The sequence below is a fragment of the Colossoma macropomum genome, unplaced genomic scaffold (assembly GCF_904425465.1).
Source record: "Colossoma macropomum unplaced genomic scaffold, Colossoma_macropomum, whole genome shotgun sequence".
In the NCBI taxonomy this organism is placed as follows: domain Eukaryota; kingdom Metazoa; phylum Chordata; class Actinopteri; order Characiformes; family Serrasalmidae; genus Colossoma; species Colossoma macropomum.
In genome coordinates this window covers 15,505,574-15,530,724 of record NW_023494785.1, presented here as the reverse complement: position 1 = coordinate 15,530,724, position 25,151 = coordinate 15,505,574, and the positions used below count along the sequence as shown (strand labels likewise).

At 40.9% G+C, this 25,151-nt stretch overlaps 2 long non-coding RNA genes across 2 annotated transcripts; both read right to left on the bottom strand.

Annotated features, from left to right (window-relative positions):
* Positions 1-1,178: 1,178 nt before the first annotated feature.
* Positions 1,179-11,574, bottom strand: LOC118817430. The gene is made up of 3 exons (XR_005008014.1): positions 11,450-11,574; positions 6,875-7,127; positions 1,179-3,199 (listed from the first exon to the last, which is right to left on the bottom strand). It is a non-coding gene; the product is annotated as an uncharacterized LOC118817430 (long non-coding RNA).
* A 60-nt stretch (positions 11,575-11,634) lies between these two features.
* LOC118817437 lies at positions 11,635-16,148 on the bottom strand. The gene is made up of 3 exons (XR_005008015.1): positions 16,041-16,148; positions 13,928-13,965; positions 11,635-11,708 (listed from the first exon to the last, which is right to left on the bottom strand). It is a non-coding gene; the product is annotated as an uncharacterized LOC118817437 (long non-coding RNA).
* Between the last annotated feature and the right edge of the window lie 9,003 nt (positions 16,149-25,151).

The window sequence follows — 25,151 nt, the reverse complement described above, 5'->3', positions numbered from 1 at the left end:
TTTAAGGTCAAAAAACACTGTTGTACCTTTGAGGATACATTGTTTGTACCTTGATGAACGAAAAATGTACCTGCACAGTACCTTTATTTCTAACAGTGTAGTATAAAAAACTGTTCTCGTCAGGTGGGAGGGGTAGGTTTAGGGTAACATTCTGGTAGGCCAAATCAAATGCCCAACTTTGGCCTGTGGACCACCCTTTGTAACATTCTACACCAGTTGTATGTCCAAAAGTACAAGTTAAGCACATTCGTTTGGAGGAGTGTGTACTGTATACTTGAAGAAGAAAAAAATCACAAAAGAACTGATTGTAAAAGAACTTATTGGCTCTTGCCCTATAGATGACCCAGCTCTGAGTGAAGCATGCAGCAGGGCAGCCGGGTTTAATTCTGCTCTGTGCCTTAGGTTGCCTCGTGATACTGCCTCACCCAAATGTGTTTAATATCAGCTTCATTACACTGTACAGTACATGCATGCACCCTCTCTCCTGGCACCCTGACAGCTTAGCTATTAGATTATGGGTTTCTCAGAGCAGCCAAGAAACACAGGCGGAGGGGAGATGTCACCATCCATGCCACTTTATGGACTCAACCCAGCTGGAGTTCTTCTGGGCCAATTGTACATAGAATAATTGGATTAAATACAACTTTACATTGCACGGCTCATTGTAAACAAAGGGTTATAGAGTCTGTGTATTGCAGTGTTGAGCTTCTGGAGCTCCATTAGAGAAAGGATGTGTTGAAAGTGAGGGGCACAAGCATAATTCAGCAGAGACGACGACTTGCCGTTGGCTGCCGAGGGCAGTGTAACATTTGCTGTGCATATTAATTTAGCCAGCTAGTTGTTTTATTGAGGGTGTCTTGGCTGTAAACACCCATGACAACGCTTGTAAAACCACTCACTGATATAAGAGGAATCAGTCTATAGGTATTTACGTTGTGTACATCTTGCAGGCTTGTAGATGCTGATGTTTAGCATATTCAGCAAATGTGAAAAATGTAAAGTGCATCAAAATGATAATAAATCATTTTCATATTTGTGAAATAATCTTATTATATATGTTGTAAATGTCATTCTTTAAGATTGGGTAAATAACACCATACAGTGTATAATGAATATTTCTTTGTTTGAAACTAATGTCTCACATTATTTGTTTTTAAAAAAATCACAGTTTTTCTTTGTTTTCAATGTAAACCTTTTATTAGTATCCATAACAGGACAAAATAGTTTAAGGCACAAACGGTAGCCTGTGGGAGCAAGTTAATCACATCAGTCTTAATGAACAGAAATATAGCCTACTTTTCACACCAGCAAGAGGACAGAAACATATTTGCATAGATAATTTTTTCACACATATTTTTCAACATAGTGCAAACAGTCAAAAATAAACTCTTAAAAACTGCATACATTATCCAGATTTACATAAATTGCATAGTAAATACTCTTCATTCATTGTACTGATAGTTCTATTTCTACATTTATATTAAAATTATTAGTCACCTGCATTAGTTATACAAGCTTAACTGAAATGCTGATTGCCTTCAAAACAATTTTAAGGACATCAATGTCCATGACAACAAAAGTGGGTCTCAAAAACAGATTGCACAACTCTCACAATTCCTAATAAAATGCTAAAAAATTTGCAGACAATTAATATATATATATTTGCCTCTGCCCAAGCTTGTTAATGAAACAAAGCTCTCAAAAACTACTAAACAGTGTTTAAATGATAAAAAAGAGAAGAAATGAATGGATACAAAGAAATAAAGTGTTAGTCTCAACCAAAAAGCAAAACTAAAAAAGAAAACAAAGTTAGTGTTCACTGATTAGTCATTTGCTAAGCATGTTAAATTCTAATAATAAAGATGTATCTCTCATAGTGCAAGTGATTTTCATTCTGATGATTGTTCAACTTAGTTAATTAAATAAAAAAATAATAAAATAATAATAAAAATAAAAATAATAATAATAATGAAATCCACTCTGTAACTCCATTTTATCCATGTAAAGATATTTCCTCTGTCTAATATTAATGCTGTATCATTATATTTGCCTACAATATGGTTGTGTCATTTGAATAGTGGAGATTCTAGCTGTTTAGCACCGATCCTACACTGCTGCTTGTTGATTGCAAGTCTGACGCAATTGCATAGAGAATAAAGACAACAGCTCTCTCTACACCAAATGTGTAACTGTCAACACACAGAGCTGTTCAATCACAGTGCAGTACCCTTCACTGCTGCCGGCCGTGGGTCTCACATTCATACACTCAATTCGCGAGCTCTAAATCATCCGTAGAGCAGACTATGGTGTGTGGAAATTATTGTTTAGCCATCCACTTTAAATATGACTTCATGATCAGCTATAACAGAGGGATACAATGATGTTATGCCCAGAGCATAGTGGTGTCATTTCTATCATAGTGCTTTGCATGTAACATCAAACAAAACAAAAGAGAAAGGAAAAGAGAGAAAACGCTTATATGAATGTGTAAAGTGCTCTATGCTAAAGATTGAATTTGCTCATAAGAGTCTGTATAGGAAGATTAGACTGGCTGATTGTCTTGACCTGGGTTAAATACATTTTAAAAGATCTTTCTTTTTATCTGAAACACACTTGAGTGTTTGACCTATAAAGTTCTCTCTAAAAATAATGTGAGATGAATTCACATTAGAATCCTAGACAGTTATACATTATGGTGACTTTCTCATTTAATCCCCAGAGGATCTACTGGTACTAAGATCCAACTACATGTAGTATTATATTTGATTTTCATTCCAACCCAGGTCCATAAATTTCCAGTGCATCTAAAAAACAAAATGCTATGATTGGAAGTGCAAATGCTGGTAGATTAACTGTTTACACTGGTTCACCGGAGTGAACTAGTCATTCCTTTTTTTCCTGTATTTTACTGATCAATATTTGTCCTGTACTGCAGATGGAGTATGCATAGCTAACGTTAGAATGTTGGATCATAAAGACTTTTACAAAAATGAAAAAAAAGAAAATTAATGCTAAAATATTGATTGGGCACAAGAATAACAAAAAGTATCCTTTTAAAGTGCTGTAATGTCAAAATGTTGGGGCACACAGTAAAAGGGTGCAGTCGAAGTCCAGTCGAAGTGCTTCATCAGCAGATACTGATTTGTCATCCATGTTTGCATATCATTCATTCACATCTTCTATGTTATTCCACCAACACCTGAAACAAAAGAGAGGGAGGAAAACATTAGAAGTAGAACAGAAATACTGCCTTGATGCAAAAGAATGCTGAAGATACCAGTATGGCTTCACTCATTGATCAGCTAAAGTCTCCTGTCCTGAAACACTTAAATGTCACTGCTTCTTTAATCCTAGCACTAAAGCTCTTTGAATTTGAATTGTCCTTGTGAAATACGCTACATAAATAAACTTGCTTTACTTAGCCTAGCCTAGCTCTTTTGCATAGCATTTGTAGTTGACTGAATTGTTTAAATACTTTTAGTTCAGTATGTCTTGAATGCACAGCCTTATGTACTTGTAGCTCATGCACAGTAGGGTATGCCAGGTGGAGGATTGAGGGCGAAGTTGAAGGCATCTCGGCGCTTGGTACGTCCCGAGGCTAAAGCAAAGAGGAAGCATGTGACTGCTTCTAAGCTTGAGGTGCTGAGGCAAACTACACAGAGAAAGCCCAGTCTCTTCTGCACAGGCAAGCAACTTAAAATATTAAGGTCAAGGGGGACACAGGCAAGCAGCCAAGCCTGGTCCAAATGACCAGTGTCGTTGTTGCTAAAGTTAGAAGCACCTCTGCTTCTAGTTCACTCAACCTCTGGTGGTCCTGTAAAGTGTCCAAAAGACCGGACTGACAGCATTAAGGTACTGCTTAGAACCAGCACATCTTTATCCTTCAGGCATTTCTGAATAAACTAGTATAACTATTGTAATTCTTTACTCAGAAAAGTTGGATATGCTCTGCCGCAGGGAACAATGTGTTTAGTCTTTTCACTGGTGTCTCAATTATATTCTGATACCCAGGACAAATGAACTAAGTTAGAACTGAGTTGTTCTGCTCCAACAGGGAGGCTACCTCACACTAGGACTCTGAGATTTAGCAAATGCAGGTCATTGGGGCACCTAGAAATTCTACACTAATACTATCACATTTATTGCGGCATCTCCATGTTAAGGGTTAGGAGTCGTTAGAACAAGTTGCCCTTTTACACTTATCTGTGATTAGGTTTGTGCTTTCTTAGAATAGCTGAAGGGGAAACTGTTCCTAGATCAGCATTAAAAGTGGTTTCTGAGAGTGCAACTGCAGGTGATGGAAAATGGAGGGAAAAAGAAAGTCTGTGTGAATCATGGGGTGAGAGGAAGTACAGCTGAGTGTTGAGAATGAGAGTGAGGGTATGCCATGGCGACCGTAGGAAATAGACGACACACTGTTGTCATTGTAGGCCGAGCTGAATGAGGTGAATTTACACCCGCAGCACGCGCCCCGTTAAATCTGGGCAGCAGGACTGGAAGAGAGAGTGGAGGGGGCAGAAGAAGGGGACCGGGGTGCTCCACAGAAAGAGGGTCTGTTTAGATTCTGGGTATGTTGGTGGGCACAGCCGTCTCTGAGCCAAATGCGGCACACAGAATCCTCACTTTTATTTATGCACCCCTTCTTTTCAGTTGCCCCGTCTTTCTTTCTTGCTTTCTTTCTTTCTTTCTCTCTTGATTTCCCTGTCTCCCTCCGCTTGTCCTCGCTGAATGAATAGTCATGGCAGTGCTACTGTGTAACTGCTCCCCTCCCTCCCTGCCTCAGGTCTGAATAGGAGGGCTGAATTGAGCAAACAGTCGGCCTGTCAGCTCAATAGGCGGTCTGGCCGTGAACTTCAAGTCCTTCCCAGGCCCCCGGCATCATTGGCAGGAGGGGGACGAGGGGGGAGGCGAGGCGGGGAGGTGGGGGGGGGCGGTAGCCCAGACAGCCTCAGACTTTGGGGGGCCCCTGGTGCCCATTTTTTTTTTTGGGGAGCCCTCACCATGGTGGTTCCCAAGGCTGGTGCCTGCATGGAGAGCAAGAGACCAGCTGCTTGGTTGTCCCAAAAGGAGGGGTTTGTGTGTCTGTGTGTGCAAGTGAGTGTGCAGACATGACACCTTCTGCCCCCCTTGTCCATGCCCCAGTCGCCTCCCAGCTATGCACACTCTACCACACGCTCCCAGACGCAAGCTGCCGCTGTGCCCTCACTCCTCATCATCTCCTCACTAAAGCGAGCCTCTGAGGCGCTGCTGTTTGCATTGTTTTTGCTGTGCATAATTTCCTCAGTCCCCACTAAGCCAGACTCATCCTCACATTACCACCTGTTTACTGACACACATCCTGATTACAAACTAAAGCCTCCGCTCCATAGACTCCCAGCCTTTAAGTTTTAGAAACACTGATGATTTTAGCCTCAGCCAAACTCCATTTCTTGATTCCAATGAGACAAGATTTTAACATTGGAATTATCCTTATGCACAAAAACTTATACAATTTGGCATGAATTCCAGTTGCCGATTTATTCCATAAATATGCTCTTAAACATAAACAACCAAACATCTTTGGAGTGATGCCATAGAAGACTACTTTTGTTTCCTGAAAGAACCATTAAACGTATGGTTCTTAAAAGAATCTTTCATGCAAATGAGATGAACGAGTGTGAGGAAAGTTTAAAGAACCTCCACACTAGGTAAATATTCTATGGCTTTTTCCTCCATCTGTACATTGAAGCCAAGAACCATTTAGTAACCTCTATTTATAAGACACTATGAAAATCCTCTAATGATGCTTTAGACAACCATCCACAGCAGGATCTCCAAATTCTTCACAGATCTTATGCAAACCTAATGGTGGTACAGGTTTCTTTAGCAGTGAGTTTTAGTTGGCTGTCCTGTACTCTCTTGCTTGCTCTCAAGCTGAGCATGTCTCCTCTTCACTGCACTGGGAGCATTGCCACTTACCCGGCACTATATCAGCTGGGCTGTGGCATTGTCTAGACCTCCAGTGAGGAGACCCAAACAAAGGCCACTGTGTGGGACAATGGATAGCATTGTTTACCCCCTCTCCTTTAGTTAATCGGGCCCAGCCGGCTCTAATTGGTGTTTTGGTTAAGCAGGTTTTAAACTTATAGCTCCCTGGCCTCAATAACGGAGAGCCACAACAAGTTCGCCAGAAAGAACAATACTTGACTTGTCTGGGCAGCGACTCCCTAAAAACTAAGAAGTGAAGAGGGCCTGCTAATGTTGAACCTGCTAATGTAAACCTCCTCCATTACACTCTCCTTCACTATTACTCATGCCTCCTCTGCACCACTTCTAAATATAGGTTGAGAAAAATGTTGTAAAGTGTGAATTACATGTAGTCATGTAATTTTCTTATTTCTAAAATCTCTGCAGTGGCATCAACAGCAGTGTGAGAATTTAGAATTCTTCACAATAGCTGTGATCTATTCATCAGTTTTGCATCTCTGAGCACAGCAAGGATCTTCAGTGCAGCGCCTGAAGATGTGAGAAAAAGCCTTCCTATTTTTCTTCAAAATGGCAGCGCGCCATCTCAGTGCCTGGCATGGCGGCGAGGCGGGCAACAGAATCCCTGATGGCGTTCTATTCAGTTCTTGTGCCCGCAGATGCCCGCCTTGACTCCCCCCTATTGTGACGGAGAATGATTTAATGCAAGCAAGTACAAAACGCCTCCCCGCCCACTTTAGCACCAGCGACGTGTGATTTTCACAATTAACAAACACATCTGCTGTAATTAAAAAAAAAGTGCAGAAAGGGAGAGGGGGCTCGCAGTGTGTGTGTGTATGTGTGTGTGTGTGTGTGTGTGTGTGTGTGAGGGGGAGGGTATGAGATGGAGGAGAGTGATGGCGGGTCATACCTGCTCGTTCCTCCTCCCTCTTCCATTTCATGCCAGCGTGCTCTAAGATGGTGGCGAAGCATGGGCTGCCGCTCGTGATAGGAGGAAGGGGCAGGCAGGGAGAGGAGGGGTGGAGAGCAGAGAGAAGAGACGCATCATTGGGGCGCATGGAGGGTGAGCAGCTTCAACACCAACACACCCCTCCTCCTTTACATCCTCCACGTCTTCCTTCCCTTTCTCTAGCTTCTTTCAGAGAGACAGAGGGATTGGTGGTCTGTGAGGAAAAAAAGAGTGAAAATGGAGAGAAAGAGTGAGAAAACATAAACATGAGTTTGCTGTGCTGCCAGCATGTGAGAGGGGTACGCATCAGGCATGCGCGCACACACACACACACACACACACATGCGCACACACCTTTTCATGTCTGTTCACATGGTACAGTCTGCCCCTGAGCATGCAAATGACTTTCATTATGCAAATGCATGCAAATCAGACCCAACCATCTGAGAATCAAGGCTGGGAAAAATCTACACCGAGAGATTGAATGAAAAAGAAAGGGAGCAAGGGATAAATCCTTTCGGATGGCAAGAGACTGTTAACGGAGGTAAACGTTGTGCGACGGAACAACGGTGGCCCGGGGTGAACAAAAATGGCTTCCACTGAATATGTGAGATTGTAACATTGCTCAGTCTTCTCTCTGCTTCCTTTCTTTTAGTATACTGGCTTTTAAACCAACACTCAATCATGTATTCATGACAGTACATGAAAAGCTTTGCTGACAGATGTAGTGGGATTTTACTGAGTTATAGAGTTTAAAATAGCCACCACGGCAGCAGCCACGTTCTCTTCCAAATGACCTTGTTGTTCTTTGTCATTATGAACATGTCTAGCACATGTGCCTGGCTGTAAAATGCAGTATATTCCTCAGTGCCAGCAACACTAGGCGTTTATGACGTATCAACATTGGCTGTAACCAGAGGTTACCACAAAGCTGGCTTTATGTTCATTCTTCTATAGAACATTTTTGAACCAGTGTTCAGACCCAGTCATATAATCCAACGCATATGACCTGAGGCATGTCTACATATGCAGAAAAACAAGCAAGAACAATGGATAAACTCTCTTGGTCAATTTACAGGCCTGGGTTCTTATTGTTTCATTGACTTGCATCTATACAGTGGTACACTGCAGCAGTATGGAGCTCCAGGCAGCATGTTGAGAGGTGGTCTTTGTTTTAAGGTGGCACTGCTCAGAGGCTCGGGGCAGACTGAGTGTGAGGAGGATGGAGTGTGAGAGAGTTGGATGGGAGAAAGTAAAGAGTAGAATTAGAGGGGTGGGGTCCAGCTGAATGGCAGCAAACCTTCTCTAATTGGCACTTGACATTTTTTTGCAGCAGCCCTCTAAAGTGGGCCCACTCTTAAGCCCTCTCCAGGCCCTTGTTAGAAAAGTGCCTTATGCAAATAGAGCGAATAGGGACCATTGTAAAGTCTCTGACATTAACAGCTGAGGTAACAATGGAACTGTGTGCTTTCAGAGGACCTGTAGGTGTGTTGAAGAGAGAGCAGGACAATTGGCCAATATGTGAACAGCCATCCAAGTGACGTCCAGAGAAAAAAAAAAAAAAGCATTTCAGCAGACTGAGCGCTGGTTTAGCAAGTTGAGCTTTTGACAAAATGCCCTCTTAAGGTGCACACAAGCATGTTGAAGTGAGGTTCTCCCACATCCAACAATTTCTTTACTATATATCTTTGTATTTGCAGAGGATACTCTTCAGGCAGTGGTAGCAGTGCAGTGTCTGAGTAATTAAAGTGACATTCTTAATGCAAACAAAAGCATGTGTTCTATCAGGTCATATCTACAAAGTGTACATTGGAATTACAATGGATGTGTGGTATAAAGTTAATGTTAAGTCAGCAGCTATTTTATTTATTATCATTCAACAGTAAGGCTATTCTAAAAGGCTAATGGTCCTCCATTGAGTATCAAGTTTGGCACCACATTCCCATGTCAAATGATCAAACACATTGCACTTTTAGCCCCTCGGTGTGCTTTTGACCATTCGTAATGGCATTAAAGAAGAAAATCTAAGAAAACCCACTTTTACATTCTTTTTTTCCATATCTGGTCTCTGTGCAGATAGGAGAATTGCACATCGCTTCTCGTGTGGTCCGTATGATGTTGACCTTCACCTGTTAATGCAGCTCCCAAAACCTAATCTCTATTGTGTGTGGGCCCATTGACTTCGCCAACAGCCTAAAAGTACATTCACATTTCTTTGGGCGCGACAGTAGGGCGGGGGCTAGCGGGGGACTAAAGAGAAGAGCATTTAGTCCTCGGTTTCCTATCCCACAGTGCTGCCATTTTGGGGCTCAGTTGGTGTGTTCCGTCGCTCGAAAGAAAAGCAGCGACAGGGGCAAGAATCAGCTAGCTCAGCTCCAACAACAGCTTGGTAGTTGTGACTGAGCAGTTGTGAAAGGATGGCAAAGGAATCCATTGTCTCTGTGTGACAAGTGAACTAGCTCTATTGACAGTACAGTCGACTGGAGAGGGAAGCTGAGAGAGAAAGGGGAAGGGAGGCAAAGAGGGGAGGCCCACAGTGCTGTTTCTAGTTGACACTTGAAGCTTAAATCGGCTTGTTGAAAGCTTAAAAAAACTCCTGTGTAGCCATGTTGAAAAAGGAAAGGTCCATACCAGCTAGTCCATCAGATCACTTCGCTACACATCATGAGCTGGGCCTATCCACACCAGAGTGCTAACTACCACGAAAAATCAGGAATACGAGATGTTTTAAAAAGTAAAACATGATAGATACAGCATGGCTGGGTATGTAAAGAAAACAGAAAGATGCAAGCAACTATCATATTGCCTCCACTTTGACCAAAGGGCTGTACTAGTACTCACTGAGTCAGCTTTTCATACAAGCCAGGCCAAGCTATGTAGATGGCATATGTTCCTGGCACAGTGATGGCATATGCTGCTCAATGGATGTCAGAATTGCCCTGGCACTCTCACTCTGTTAAACGACGAAGCAGAAAGCGCCAAGCCCTGCTGAGACCACAGAGACAGTACTCCAGGTCTGTTTGCTAATATACAAGTGAGTGAAGGTGTACTAGCAGGACCGTTGTACCCTTGTAATGTACATAGGAGAGGAGTACTCCATTCATCCACTCCATGTAAAAGCCGCCTTGGTGTTTGATGTAGCAGCTGCATTGCAGCAGCCGCCCTGATCATGGCCATTCAGCTGATGCCGCTCCTCGCTACGTGGCCTAGGGCAAAGACTGTTTATGTGAAAGTCACACATGACTGCTTCATTCAAAGGGTAGTTAAACTCTGTCCCTTGCTTTGTAGCCCTGATTTTCTTTGTACAAGTCGCACCTTACAAATTACACTTGCATTAAGCTTGAACTGCTGCGCTGGCTTGCTTTCAGGCAAAAATTACTTTAAAATTTTATACATGCTTTTTATATCTTTGACTTTGAATAAGAATGTCTGCAAAATGAATAAACAGAATATCAATTTTCAGAGACAATTGATACAGTGAAGCCAAAATTTAAGAATTAAGCTGTCTTTCGTTTACCATAAGCTTAGCTAGATGATCTCCAATGTGCTGACGTAGTATAATCTGCTTAAAGGTGAAGTCTTTAGCCAGTAAGCAATGCTTCCTGCACAGAGCTAATGGGACAACTCTGAATGAGATCAAGTGTAAAGGTGTGATGATCTTATTGGCCAAAGGCCTCCAGCTGGCTCAGGCTTAAATGGAGCCTCAAACCATGGGATTGTCCTCCTAATGGCCGCTGTCAGCACTGCAGTTCTGGTTCAATAGCTCTGCCCACTGGCTCACAGTGAGGAACACAGCCGTATTCACCACCATCTCAACAAGCTTCTGCGCTCATATTCATCCCCAGTGTTGGGTTCATTCCAGCCCATTCACAGCATGAACGAGTGTCAACTCCAATCAGCCACCTCTGTATGACAGCCACACAAGATCAACCTCAAACAATTGCTGCCTGTCTCCTTGTGCTGGCCCAAAGTTCAAATTCACCCAACGTGCAGAATTAGCAGGAACATTTGCTCGGGAAAGCCACAGTCCCTTAATTAGTAAAACTGGCAAACTAAATAGCCATAAAGGTTCAGGTTCTAAATGAAAAGGCAAATATCTTACAAACTAGCGATGAGATTTAAGTTAATGAGGTTGAGTTGCAAAGAGTTAGTAATGTAGAATGGAACACATGCTAAAGCTGAAGTGACCTAAACTACCTAGAGCATGGCGCACTGTGATGAGTGGTGTTGGTCCCCGTAGAGGCAGTGAGTGGCCATGTGACCACTGCATTAAGCCCCTGCCCGCACTGCACTATGTTCTGGGATCAGGAGATTACAGATTAAAAATGATCATGTTTGACCAACCAGGCCACAGCACTCAGCTCAGAAAAATCAGAGGGCTACAGACAGGCTTTCCATGCTTATTCCACATTGTACCAGTAAACAACACTTGCAGACTCCCTTGCTATAAAATTTCTCTTATGTTGTGTCTTCAGTGCAATAAAGCAAAAATCATCTCTATCAGATCATTCAACATGGTTTAAAAAAGCATCTTACCGTTTGTCTTCCTTCTAGAGGCTATTTTGTTTCTTGGCTCCTGTCTTAAGTTGAGGAGAGTGAGGGGGCGGGGCGTGGAGTGCTGAGTGGGCAGTGCCTTTCAGGTGTGTAATGGGATTCTTGTTACTTTCGGTTATCTAGCTTTATGAAGAATGTACATCACTCATACAGCTAGATAACCAAAGATAACAGCCAACCCCTCCGGCCAACCATCCTTTTTTTTCCAACCACAGGGGAAGTGACAGGCTCAGATTCAGACCTAAAAATAGAGGAGCCTTTGATTAACTCTGCAATTAGGACTGGCGCTGAGTCCACTGTGTTTTAGATCAGCTTCAACAAAGCATTAATTCAGTGTAATTTAATCACTGTATAATTGGTTATAAAAATCAAATTGTGCTAACATGGTTCAGAGGTACAGAATTACACTGCCATATACTTACAGTAGTAGAGCAGTGGTGGTAGTTTTCACTGATATTTATAAAAGCTGAAACACTGCACCATATTGTCTTAACTAATGTGGCATAATTCTTCAATATAGGCTTGCTTAAATCCTCTCAGGACTGACAAGCTGTGCTCATGACAGGCACCAGAACAGGCTGTCAAAGTCAAATGTGGCTTTATGGCTTTAGATTCGTACAGACCACACTAACTGCTCTCTTCTATCTCACACGACAGACTTCTCTCCCTGGGAGAGAGATGGCTGCAGTTACTCCCTGCAAAGCCTGAGATTTATTTCTAAATGAAAGGAAGACGCTGGCTGGGCTGAAGAAGGGCCAAAGAGAAATGCTGTTTGTTTTAATTTTCCACAAATTCAACACCAAGACTGGGGTGTTTGTTTATCACAGGGCAATCTCTCTCTCTCTCTCTCTCTCTCTCTCTCTCTTCTACATATGCAAATGAAAGAGGAGTTGGTCCAATTAAAAGCCTTTGTGTGAGGAACCCTTCCTTGTTCCTTCTCTGAGGTGGTGTAATCACAGACAGAGAGAGAGAGAGAGAAAGAGAGAGAGAGAGAGTAATCACTCATTACAGCGTTTCATGCCAGCCAAAATGGCAACGCTGGGTCAAGTTCAAACATTTTCATTTACACTATGCTCTATCCATCTCCCATCACCTAATTATTTTGCTAATACCACCAGCAGGCTGTTTACAGTACAAACTGTCCTCACTCTATCTGTTAGCGATTAACCGACTAGCATTCGTGACATTAAACAAGGAATCAAGGATCAACGCAGCAAACAAACATTTTACAAAACAGCCACTTACAAATATGCACGTTAAAGCGCTTAACACAGAACAAACAGTCTCGATAATACATTAATAAGCTCAAACAGTTCTATCAGTACAGTAAATTTCCTCAGTATAGCAACAACAATAACAACAGCAATAACAATAATAATAATAATAAATTATTATTAATAATAATTAATTGATACTAATAAATTAATAATAATAAAATATAAATTATTAATTATTAATTATAATCTAAGTAAAGGTGTATATCGTCTTAGAGCAATAACAATGCCGTTTTTTTGGATAAGGACATTCATTTATTCTTGGATTTTTTATTTTCTTTTTTTATTTAGCTGTATATAGCAGATATTGATCATTTCTTACAATTTTGTCTTCGAGTTTCTTATTATTATTATTGTTGTTTTTGTTGTTATTATTATTATTATTATTATTATTATTGTAGTATTATTTTTTGATCTTTAATCAATTTCAGTGAAGTGGAAACTATAACAAAAAAAGACAGAATAAAACGACGGAAAAAGGGATTCAATTTTAATTCTAAACCGTTTTCTTGGACTGCTCCTGTGATCAGTTCTGTCTTTTTTAATTTAGCATTGAATTTAAGAGCAGATCGGCTGTTACGTGTCCGTGGTCAGGTGGCCTGAATGAAAGTAGGCTCTGGTCAGAGGTGACATTTTAGAAATACGTGGACAAAAGTGGACAGGGGTTCAGTGTTTGCTCGTCTTATCTCTGGAGTCAACCGTGTCCTGGCCGGGTTTGGCACATCACACTGTATGATTTTAAGCCGTGCTGTTATTATTTGCTTTGTTGTGTCGCGCGCAATTTAGAGCTGCTCCGCGCTAATCGATAGATATTATCATCATTGGAGAGATTTACCGGCAGTGAATTTCATCTGGGCAACCTTGACTTAAAACCTGTCCTGATGGACTCGGCAGAATTGTGAAATAATTCTTTATTTTCGCGTTTATTTAAAGAGAGGCCTAAACCTTTCGTTAGAATAATCAGCTATAGGTCTACTGTCTGGTATGTGTGCTCGAGCATTTCTGCCAGCAGACCTGCACGTGCTCATGGGGAGCCAAAATTATGGCATCTTACTGTTCCTTTTTTCTTTTTTGTTTTCTTATTCATTCTCTTTATTTATACAAACAGTAAACTGAAATAGTGAGTGCTGTGTGTGTGTGTGTGTGTGTGTGTGTGTGTGTGTGTGTGTGTGTGTAAATGTATTACCTCGACGCTGGACTCCTGGGCGTCAATGTGCGAACATTCTGGAAAGAGAGAGAGAACAAGAGGAATAAAGGCACACTCCTCCGTATTTAGAGAATATTTTCTGGAGAATATTTAGCACTAAGTACAGAGGCTTGAGCTCCATTCAGAGCTGCTGATCAACTGCGTCTCATGATCTGAGAATGAGGCCCAAACCGTTAGCTAATCTCATCCAATCGGCCTGCAAAGTCTGTCTAGATCCCAACCAATCCGACTCACACCACCTCAGCACGAGCTGAACTCTAAGCTCTGTCAGTAAGGGGTAATGTTTCAGTAAGACTGTCCTTCTCAGCAGGCTGGATCCAGCTTTGCTGGGCCATCAGGTAATAATGGGCATTTTTAATAAAGTCCACTTTCAGCTGATGCTTACTAGAGTTTTCTTAGACAAAAGAACGTGGTGTATTCGATTCCATTCGATTACAAATTACGTCATTTTTGCGGGAAATAATATAAAAGGCTTTGTCTTTCGAGTATTATGACGTCATCTTACAGTACAACACAATGCCCTGTATTATCAATTATGAAGAAAATATTCATAGCATCTGATTTAAACATATAAAGAGTTATAAGCAAACAGGGCCCCCTTTAAAGCTCTGCGGTTTAAAAATGAGTGCAAACTGATCTTTGCATATATATTATATATACACACAGTATATGTATATATTATATATATATATATATATATATATATATATATATATATATATATATATATATTATATATACATATAATGACAATAGCAGCAGGCCAAAGCTCTATATTAGGCCTACACAGTCTTCTTTTTTATGTATATTTATTTGTGTAATATGCATAGATAGATAGATAGATAGATAGATAGATAAACATATTACTCAAATGATAAATAAATGTATGTAAAAAAAAGACTACATATAGGCCTCTTTGGCCTATTGTCTTTCAGTAATCCCCACCTAATTTTCCCTCTACGTGGTGGAAATCTGGTTTCTTTTCTAGCTGAAGTGTCGGTAATTCTACCAACCTACAGTATTCACAGTGAAGGTCTATGATGGAAACGCTGTGTAGGCTACAGAAGCTTTGAGTGAGGCTGCGGGCACGTGGAGAGCGGATATCCGGCCTTGTGCTCTACACTGACCATGGGGATTATGTCCTCACACACACACACACGCACACACGCACACACACACACACACACACACACACACGGCAAAATCACAAATGTTCACCAGGCTAATCCAGACCATTCCAATCTGGATGTGTCCACTATCATAACGGAATTGAGACAAGAAAAGGGGAAAAATGTGAGTGTAAGCACTGATGATAAATTCATTTCAAAGCAAATTTAACAGAAGGACTTGAGTCTATTAAGACTATCGTTAATACAACTACGATACTATGTTATATGTATGTTACTACAACACGATAAAGTCATAAGTTGAATTTTCATACACAGTCATTTCATTAAAATATCAGATGTTGGTCTGATTGTATATGCACATCCCTCTGACCTTTTTTCTCTTCTAGACCGAGTCAGTGCGGGAGCGGAAAAAAAGCTGTTAAAGCTGTTTGTTTTCCTCGTCGGATATCCCAGCACAGCGCACTGATTGACTTTGGCTCAGAGCCAGTAATGAGAACATTATCAGACTGTTAAAAGAGGAGCACGACTCTTACCTAACGAGGAAACCACAGTGTTTCCTCCTGCTGCAGATCTGTTATTCGGGAACGGTCTCTCTCTCTCTCTCTCTCTCTCTCTCTCACACACACACACACACACACACGCACAAACACACTTACACACACACAGACTCACACACACGTAGCCGGTATGATAATAAAAAGGAAACAACGGCCGCATCCCTCGCTATCAGCCTCAGAGATAACAGCGCTACATGCTGCACATCCTACAGAGCTGAGGAGCTCGCGCGCCGCCTGAACCCGTAACAGCTTCCTCGTCACGTCCGAGCCCCGTAAGGCGGCGCGATTTGGCTCCATAAACCCACAGCAAAAGCCCGGCTGTCGTGTTTTCTCAGCTGTAATAAGAAAACGGTCGAACAGCACGCGCTGAAACACACCACAAACATGCACACAGCATACACTCACCGGCTAGTGTGCAGCGCGCGAGCAGCGGCTCCGCTCTCTCAGCAGGTCTCGCGCTCAGCTCTCCCGCGCCGCCGCCGCTGCGCCTTCATGGCTGCGGCTCCGCGTGACGTCGCGGTGTGATTCCCCCCCCCGCCAGCGCCCCCTCCCCACCTTATTCCCCACCGAGGTGCCCCGTAACCCTGTCCGTGAGACCAAAGAGCCCCCCTCACCCTCACCTCTCTCTCTCTCTCTAACCTCTCTTGCTCCAGTGTGCGCGTGTTTCGCTGTTCTGGACTCCTACGCGCCAGTTTAAAAAACATATAGCTCGAGGAAGCCCCGCCCCCTGGTGACACAGCGCGGGTCCCGTCTGAGTCTCCTCCCTCTTCAGCTCCGCACGCACACCGAATCCGATCTGATTTTTTTTCTTTTCTTTTCTTTTTTTTACACTATGAAAAGCATCTGGTGATGTGAGTGTTAATCAGGGCTCTTAGTGTTCACTGTTGATTGTGGCCATGTGACTCATTCAAAATATAAATATATTGTGTATACAAACCATCTATCTATCTATCTATCTATCTATCTATCTATCTATCTATCTTTCTCGTAGACAAAAGTTTTTTCGCCAGTGGTCAAATAACATGTTTTGTTGACACATCCTCTGCAGAGAACACACATGTTCATATTTTAATACTCAATTACTGTTTATTTGCTAAGTTAAACACATTGGAAAAAAGTTGTTAATTAAATGTTGCCTGTGCAAATGTTATGACATAAGTTATATTTTATGTTCTTTCCCAATATGTTACACTCAGCAAATAAATAGCAATTAGCAGTAAATTTGGAAAAATGCCATATTCATACTTGTTGTAGAGGATGTGTTAAATAAAATCAGTCAATCAGTAATTTGACTCGTAGATGTAACTATATATATATATATATATATATATATATATATATATATATGTGTGTGTGTGTATGTATATATGTGTGTGTGTGTATGTGTGTGTGTATGCGTATTACATTTGTAGAACAATCCCAAATCCCATTGTGAACTTGTGACTCATTTCACGGATTTAAAAAAATTAAAAGGAATTACACTTGAGCAAAAACCCAAGTGGACTTGATTACTGCACCGTCTTCAGTCTTTTAAGCCCTCAAAAAACTGAATTTGCTGGGTGACTGAAACCCCAGACGCTGAAACTAACAATTATAAAATTAAATCACATTCACTTCCATTACTATATCCGCTAGCCTGCATTTGGGATTTTTTGTTGTTGTTGTTAAATGTTTCAGACGTTGTGGAAAATGGCAGCGCTCTCACCACCTGATGGCACAGACTGTATGGACTGTTCTGTCTGCTTGTGTGAACATGGCCGTGACAGCTCACAGTGAAGCACAGTGGGAAAAAATGCTGCCGTGATTGCACATAATTTCACGTGTCAGTCATTTTTATGTGATATAATGTGCTTATTTTTCATTATGCACACATTTACCTTCAACGCAGCGTTTCCCTCAGTGCAGGTCTCCGCTGTAAACGTACTGCTAATACTTTGACTTTCAGACTTCTTGGTAGCTGTAAGCCGAGGCCTAAATGGAGTCTCTTCTTTTGTCTTTGGCTCTTTCTGTGAGGAGTCTAGGAATGTGAGCGGCGGACTGGTCGGGCTGAGAGCGTGCAAATCAGCTTTAACTGTCAGCACGGAGGGGAGAGTCCAGACAAGAGCGCACAGAAAGGGGCTCAGGGTTGCTCGATTATCATAATAATCAGATCGTGGGGATAAAAATCTCTTTTGAATAAATTACTGCTTCAATAGGAGGCGAGACTGCCAAGCAGACAACTTTGTCAGAGGCCGCTGTTGTGTTGTGTTGTGTCTCTCTGTCTCTCTCATGCGGGGCTCATGTGTGTTTATGCTGAGAGGAGTCTGACCTGTCCTGCAGCCTGATCTCCTGTCTACAGCACACACCAGCACTCAGGACCCAAAAAAATCATCATCGGCCCTCGGCTGGACCAGTGTGTGTGTGTGTGTGTGTGTGTGTGAAGCACAGGCAGTGAAGCGCCGAGTGCAGAGATGGCACAGCTCGCACACTCAGCAGACCAACCGCAGCTTCCACCCACCATACACTAACAGCCTAACAGCGGCCTCTGCGCTTTTAATGAGCCTACATCACCCACATTTCCCCTGGAGATTCCTCAACAGGTTTTACTCACCATCGAACATGAACTGAAGTCATCAGAAAACAAACAAAAAAGACCCATTAATGAGAGTTAAATAGCCCTACTAGCTACTGTGATTTATACAATAATAAAATTATCATTAATTTATTATTATTATTATTATTATTATTATTATTATCGTCTAATTTCGTCTAAAGTATCAGTATTAGTATCACTATCAGTAGTAATATTATAATTAGTGTTAGTATTACTAGCATTACTAAACACCTAGGCAGTAAAAGATCCCCCTTCTCCGTGATAAGGCTGCATTGCTCGTGTATGCTTTACACATATTTCGATTCGGTTTTACTGATCGTTTAATTCAATTCAACTCAAGTCAAATGCATTTGAATGGCACTTTTTATTGTCACAAAGCAGCTTTACAGAAATCCGGTTCCAAGCCTCAAGTCAGTAAGCCAAGAGTGACAGTTACAAGAAAAACTCCCTAAGAGCCACAGGAAGAAACCTCGAGAGGAACCAAGACTCAGAAGGGGAACCCGTCCTCCTCTGGTCCACAGCGGTCAGCACAACAGCAACACAACACGTGCAATATAAAAGATGAAGAATCGACAATTAATACACAACAGTGAAAGTCAAGAAAGGAGTCTCTCGCTGCACAGAAGTGTTTAGGGTCACTAGCGATAACGGATAACAGAAGTATTTAAATTAACCAATGATAACCGATGGCTGCTGTTAGAAGTCCTGAGACGCGTTAGTGTGAACAGGTAAAGAGGTCAGTACAGTGTGAGGCAGGTGAACAGTGTTAGGGTGGTTTACAGGCTGTAGCCTCTGTATTTCGCTGTTTCTTAATTAGTAAGCGAACTGCTTCGAACTATGTCTGAAAGATATTGCTAACATCCAATTTAATTACATTTTCTGAATTTATCATGGTCTCGCGGTATCAGGTGATATTTAAGCAAAAAGTTAACAAGGTAGAATTCTGTGCTTACATAAGGTCTTACAAATCTGACACCTGGCTGAGGATAAAAACGCCTTCCACAGGTAGAGATGTGCACTAAGTGCACTTCTTTTTGGCAGAGATTGTTGATGTAACACTTACACATAGGTTTTATTCATATGCGACCACGTCACACGTTTGAAGTGCGCAAATCCTTTAAAGCAGCCGTTTCCACCAGTAAAGTGTGCTAATGTGGCTGAGGCTCTCAATGCGATTACATGCAGGGGAACTCATGACAGGGATTGGCTTGGCCTGATCTATTCACATTTTAGCCTCTTATGGCCAACGTGAGGGCGGCGTGCAGCACAGCAGTGGAAGAGCTGTCATTCCTTACTGTTAGCAAGCAGGTCAGACTGCACGAAGTCAGAGGCACATTTCCTCCCTGCTGAAAAAAAAAAAAACATAGAAACCATTAAGTGTTTCTGTTGGTTCCTGATGGTTTTGTAATGCGTTTTGGCTTTTTCAGTTGCTTGATATCACAATGTAAAGGATCCTAATTGTTTAACAGGTGACCAATGACTGATTCAAAATGCATTTGATGATTTTCTAATGGGATCTAAAGGAAACTAGTGGTCTCTATTGGAAACAATGAAACCAATTCCTATTAGAAAGCAAAGTATTTTTAACCATTTTCTTTCTCTCCTTCTTTCTTTCTTTCTTTCTTTCTTTCTTTCTTTCTCTGGCGTGCGTATCGCACTACTCTTAAAATATTTAGCACTAAGTTAATCAGACTTTGTGTGATTTCTTAGACCGAGAAAAAGTGTCACTGCACAGTGGTGAAGTGATGACGTCCAGCGAGTTGAAGTCCAGCAATAATATCAATTTTTAAGGGCCAGTAATCAGATTGCAGCGCAGTGTCATCTGTGCGTTTTTCTCCACTCCAGTGCATTACAGTACAGTGAATCTGCAGTGCTAAATAAACTTATATCGCGCTTCATTTGTGTTCAACTGGACTTAAACGAACGATGTAGGTGATAATTCCACGCTGCAGGTGTTAATTCAGCAGCGGGGATGTTTTTGGATAGAGAGAAGAGAAACTAAGAGAACGATGCAGCAGCGTGTGAATGTACTCTTTTATTTGTGTAGAAAAAAATAGACTTTAATTCTGAACTGTATATTGTGTACATACGTGTATATATGTGTGTAGCGCTCTCTCGCTTCGTGTCATGGTGTTCTCCCTGTCCTTAATAAAGTGGGACCCTTGTTTTGTCCACCAGCTTTGGAGACGTGATCAGCAGCTCAAACTTCAGCTTTTGTCCTCCGAAATCTGACCATATTGTCGGGACTCTGTGGGAGCGAGCTAAGTGCAAACCTCCTCAATCGCACCACATAGCAACCTGGAACAAGTGGCGAGGACATTTCCTTCAGTTCTGTCTATACTCCGTTTCCTTTAGTACTGTCTGTACTTCATATCGGTTCAGTACTGTCTGTACTTCATTTCAATTCAGTACTGTCTTTACTTCATATCCATTCAGTATTGTCTATACTCTATATCCATTCAGTACTGTCTATACTCCATGTTCATTCAGTACTGTCTATACTTCATATCTATTCAGTACTGTCTATATTTCCTATCCATTGAGTACTGTGTATACAGTATAAAAGACACACATATATACAGTATACACACACACACACACACACACACACACACACACACACACACATATATAATATATATATATATATATATATATATATATATATATATATATATATATATATATACTTTTTTTTAATAGCTTAGGAAAGGATATCTTGTATTCCCAATAAATTGTTACTTTACACTCTACTGAGAACACACACTACTAAAACGGACATGGAAACTAAATATACATAAATATCTATATTATATATTATATTATATACAAAAAATGATCAAAAAACAGTTAACAACATTTAGTAACATTCACTTAGCAGCATGAAAGACTGTCTGTGAATAGTGTGGCAGTTTGGCAGAGTCAGTGAGCTGCGTTGGCAGAAACAGGTCTAAATGTTGAACAGACAAAAGGCTGTATTTTATTTTATTTTGTCCACATGGCGTGGGCTGCGTGGTCTTTGTCACAGTCACTGCTAGATATTCTCCTTGTTTAAACCAGTCCTTCTCACTGCTATCTTGTGAAACTGTTACACTGCTGTCAAAATGACTTCATCTGAGAACAACACGTTTTTCTGAATTATGTTAGGGCTGCATTCTCGCTGCCAGATTTGCAAAATCTTCTGGTCCAAACCAGAAAAAATGGCGGCCTGACGTATCCTATGAAGCGCCTGACAAGGTTTGCAATTAACCCTCATTTGCATATGCAAACGAGCTGTACATTGGTTCAGACTACCAAATGGGGATGAGGGAAGCAGAAGCCTATTCAGAGGTTTAAATGCACAAACTACATACCGAGATCCACAGAGGTGGAGAGATCGGTCTGACTTAAACATGGAAGATTTAATAGACTTCATTCATTAATGATCGATATGATTTAACCCGAAGTTCATCCCGCGAACACAGAGTCTGCTGTCTTTATTCAGTACACATTCCAGTGTGACCACATTTTGTAGATGTTAGGCAGGAGCTGGAGGTCCTCAGAAAAATCTGATGGCCCACAGCTTACTGTGACTTCATACAGGTGCAGCTCAGCTCTCTCTCTACTGAGACCTAGTGCACTGAAGAATCTTCAGGAACATTGAAGTAATAGTGTAAAATATTGGTCTGATGAAATGATCGTTACGTTTCAATACGACAAAAATGTAATTTAATTTCTTCAAAAAATTCCCAAAATTTAGGCACAATTTGATCACCTAGTAGGCTGATTCATAGAACAAGGGACTGAAGTGATCTTGATATGATACTGACTTATAAATAGCCTTTAATGAAACGCTAATGGTTATTATATGTGGACAGATTTGATAGTGCATGTTGTATTTAGACCACCCATGACAATGTGCTGAACTGATGTGAGTAGAACGTATGAGCACCTATTCTAATTTTAGGACAGATTAATGTCATTCAGTTCATTCCTGACATCGCATGCCAGTAGTACTTCAGTGTTTCACCGCTGGGTTTTTTTTGTTGGGATCTTTTTTTTTCACTGAAAACCCGAGATTATTACGGCATTGTTTTGATCACTGCTTCTGTATTTTTGTTATTATTTTTAGATTAAAATAAGAATAGTGTAAACAAAAAAATAATAATAATAAGCCGTCTTTGCACTGCAATATTTTGTTAATTTCTTAACTGCATTCTTGACCTTCTGCAGGTAGTCTAAGCATCGACCCATCACGTCATCATCTTATAACACAGAGGAGGAAATATCATTGTAAAATTCGTTTGTTTAGATCAGCCTTAAACGAAATTCATTTTGGTCTTAACGAAAATCAGGGCATGTTCAAAACGGGAGCGTCATAGAGCTGAACGTGTGCCAAGTCCCAGAGCGCTCACTGCTGCTCCTCCGTGTCTGTGTATGTGTGTGTGTGTGAGAGTGAGAGAGAGAGAGAGAGAGAGAGAGAGAGAGAGAGTTCTACACATATTTCTATACAGTGTCAGTAACCGTTTGCAGAGCCTCTGCATTTCGCTGTAATAGTAAATTTAGCGCTTTAAACAAGGACTGAGCGATATTGATGAAAACACATCACAGTATCACGGTATCAGGTGTGATTTAAGTTAGCATAAATAAAGTTAAAAGGGCAGGTTTAATAAAGCTCATGAGTCAGTTCTTCCTGAGTGCTGTTACTCTTTGATAAAGAATGTTTTGCAAACCTGAAATAGTTTGTTTTGATTGGACTGTTTTCTGCTGTTTTCTGCTGTTAAAATTACACCAAAGGGAACCTTCCACAGCATTATAAATATTAATCAGACAAACAACAAATGTAAGCCTGTTGTTTATTTTATTTCTATGCCTTTTAAATTGTTCTTTCAAAATAATCTGAAGCATCATTTAAATGATATCCACTGCAGTTACCTGAATGAAGTTCACACACCTACATGCACACAACAAAACAAAACAAAACCTTTACTGGTATTTTATGGGTATTCTATTTTTGGTATTATGCTTATTTTCACATATGTCGCTAAAACTGTAAAGCAATGTCATGGATACAGCGATAATCAACATCTCGTCCGTCTCTGCTTTAAACTGGACAGGAAGGACGGATTTAATTCACTTAGTTTACTTACTTCAGGTCATAAAAATATGCCTTTTTTAAGGTAACACAGATAATGGACCTACATTTTTGGAGGTACAGTAACAAGTGTCGGTGCTTTTTAAGGTTCAGAAGTAAAATCTTTTACACTCTTCAGGCTATTTCTGGTTATCAGCGTTATTTCCTACGCTTTCCTGAAACTTTGCCATAAAGGATTCCTAATTACAGGCTTATCAGAGTGTGATGCAGGCTGTGATAAAGCAGCTTTGAGCACTTCGGCGCTCCCTCTATGAACTTCTTTCTTATCTTAGAGACAAAAACCCCAAACGGATCAGAGAAGCGGATGTGCTGTAAGCTGACTGCACAGCCTCTCCATTCTCAGGCAAGACAAAACCTGCGCGAGGGAAATGTTATGGAATAGACACAGGGGGGCAACAGGGCCAATAATGATTCATTAGAGCTCAGCTAACCTGGAGCATTGCGCTGCCAGCATGGGGTCTTTGTGGTCTCCCTGTCGGAGGGGCACATGGGGCCGTGGGTCACTATAACCTGAGGTTTATTGTGTTCGGGATCACTGGATTGATGCACAAACGCTGGAAACACGGTCTTATCTCAGTGGCTCGACTGAGGGAAGTGAATGAAACAGTGAGAATCTCTCAGGTGTCGCTCACTCTGACTGTCCGAGCTGACGAGCTTTCCGCTCCGTAAATGCAGCTTCCAACATTAGAGGTTGGAAATGTGGCCTGTTGGGTTTGCCTCGATGCTGGACGCCTCTGTTTGTCTTCTCCAGCGGGGAGAAACAAAGAGGGACAAACGCAGATGTTGTTTGATGGGATTAGGATTTCAATCTGTAAATCATGGGTGGCAAATTACAGGCGATGCTTTTGTTTGAGGGTTTAGTCCTCGTGGATAAACCCAAATTATGGGATTTTTGACGTAATCTATAGTCAAACTGTGTAGAGGTGGCATTTCCAAATCAAAAAGAGACTTTAAAGAGTTAAAGAGACTTAGTATGTATATCTATCTATCTATCTATCTATCTATCTATCTGTCTGTCTGTCTGTCTCTCTCTCTCTCTCTCTCTCTCTCTGTATATATATATATATATATATATATTTATATATATATATATATAGATAGATAGATAGATAGATAGATAGATAGATAGATAGATAGAGATATAAAAGAGCCAATATTGCTGAACTATTTATTTAACTATTTATCAATTTTAGTTCTGATGTCCAGTTTCCACAGAGAACAGGTGCAGAGTAGCTCTCCGGTTTCAGCTGCTCTGTCTTAAACATCGAGTTACATCAGAGTATCAGAAAGTTATACAAGTGTAAAATAATTAAAACCACAGTAAAACTCGACAGTAGTGGAGTTTCCCTTTTTTCGCTACACTTTATTCACTGCACTCGGCATTTTGATGCTGCTGTTACTTTCCATTCACAATTTCACACAGAGAAATAAAAGTCAGAGATATCGGTGTGAACTGAGCTGTGGGGCTGTGGAGGTGCAGGCGAGTTCTGCTGTCTGCTCTGGAGCTGTCCAAGCAACAGTGCTGAACCTTTCGCCAAGGGAAAAAAAAAACAAAACAAAACAAAACAAAAAAATATATATATTTTATATATATATATAAGTATATTAAATTGTGTGATATGGTACTTTTATTTTTTATTTCTGATAAATTAGGGATTTTTTGTTCGACACTTCCGTGTTAAGTAGATTTATTTATTTATTTATTTATTTATTCATTTAAAAGTTTCACGACTAAGTAGGAATCTTTACTACATATCAGAAACCTAAAACGTTTACCTTTTTTTTAATA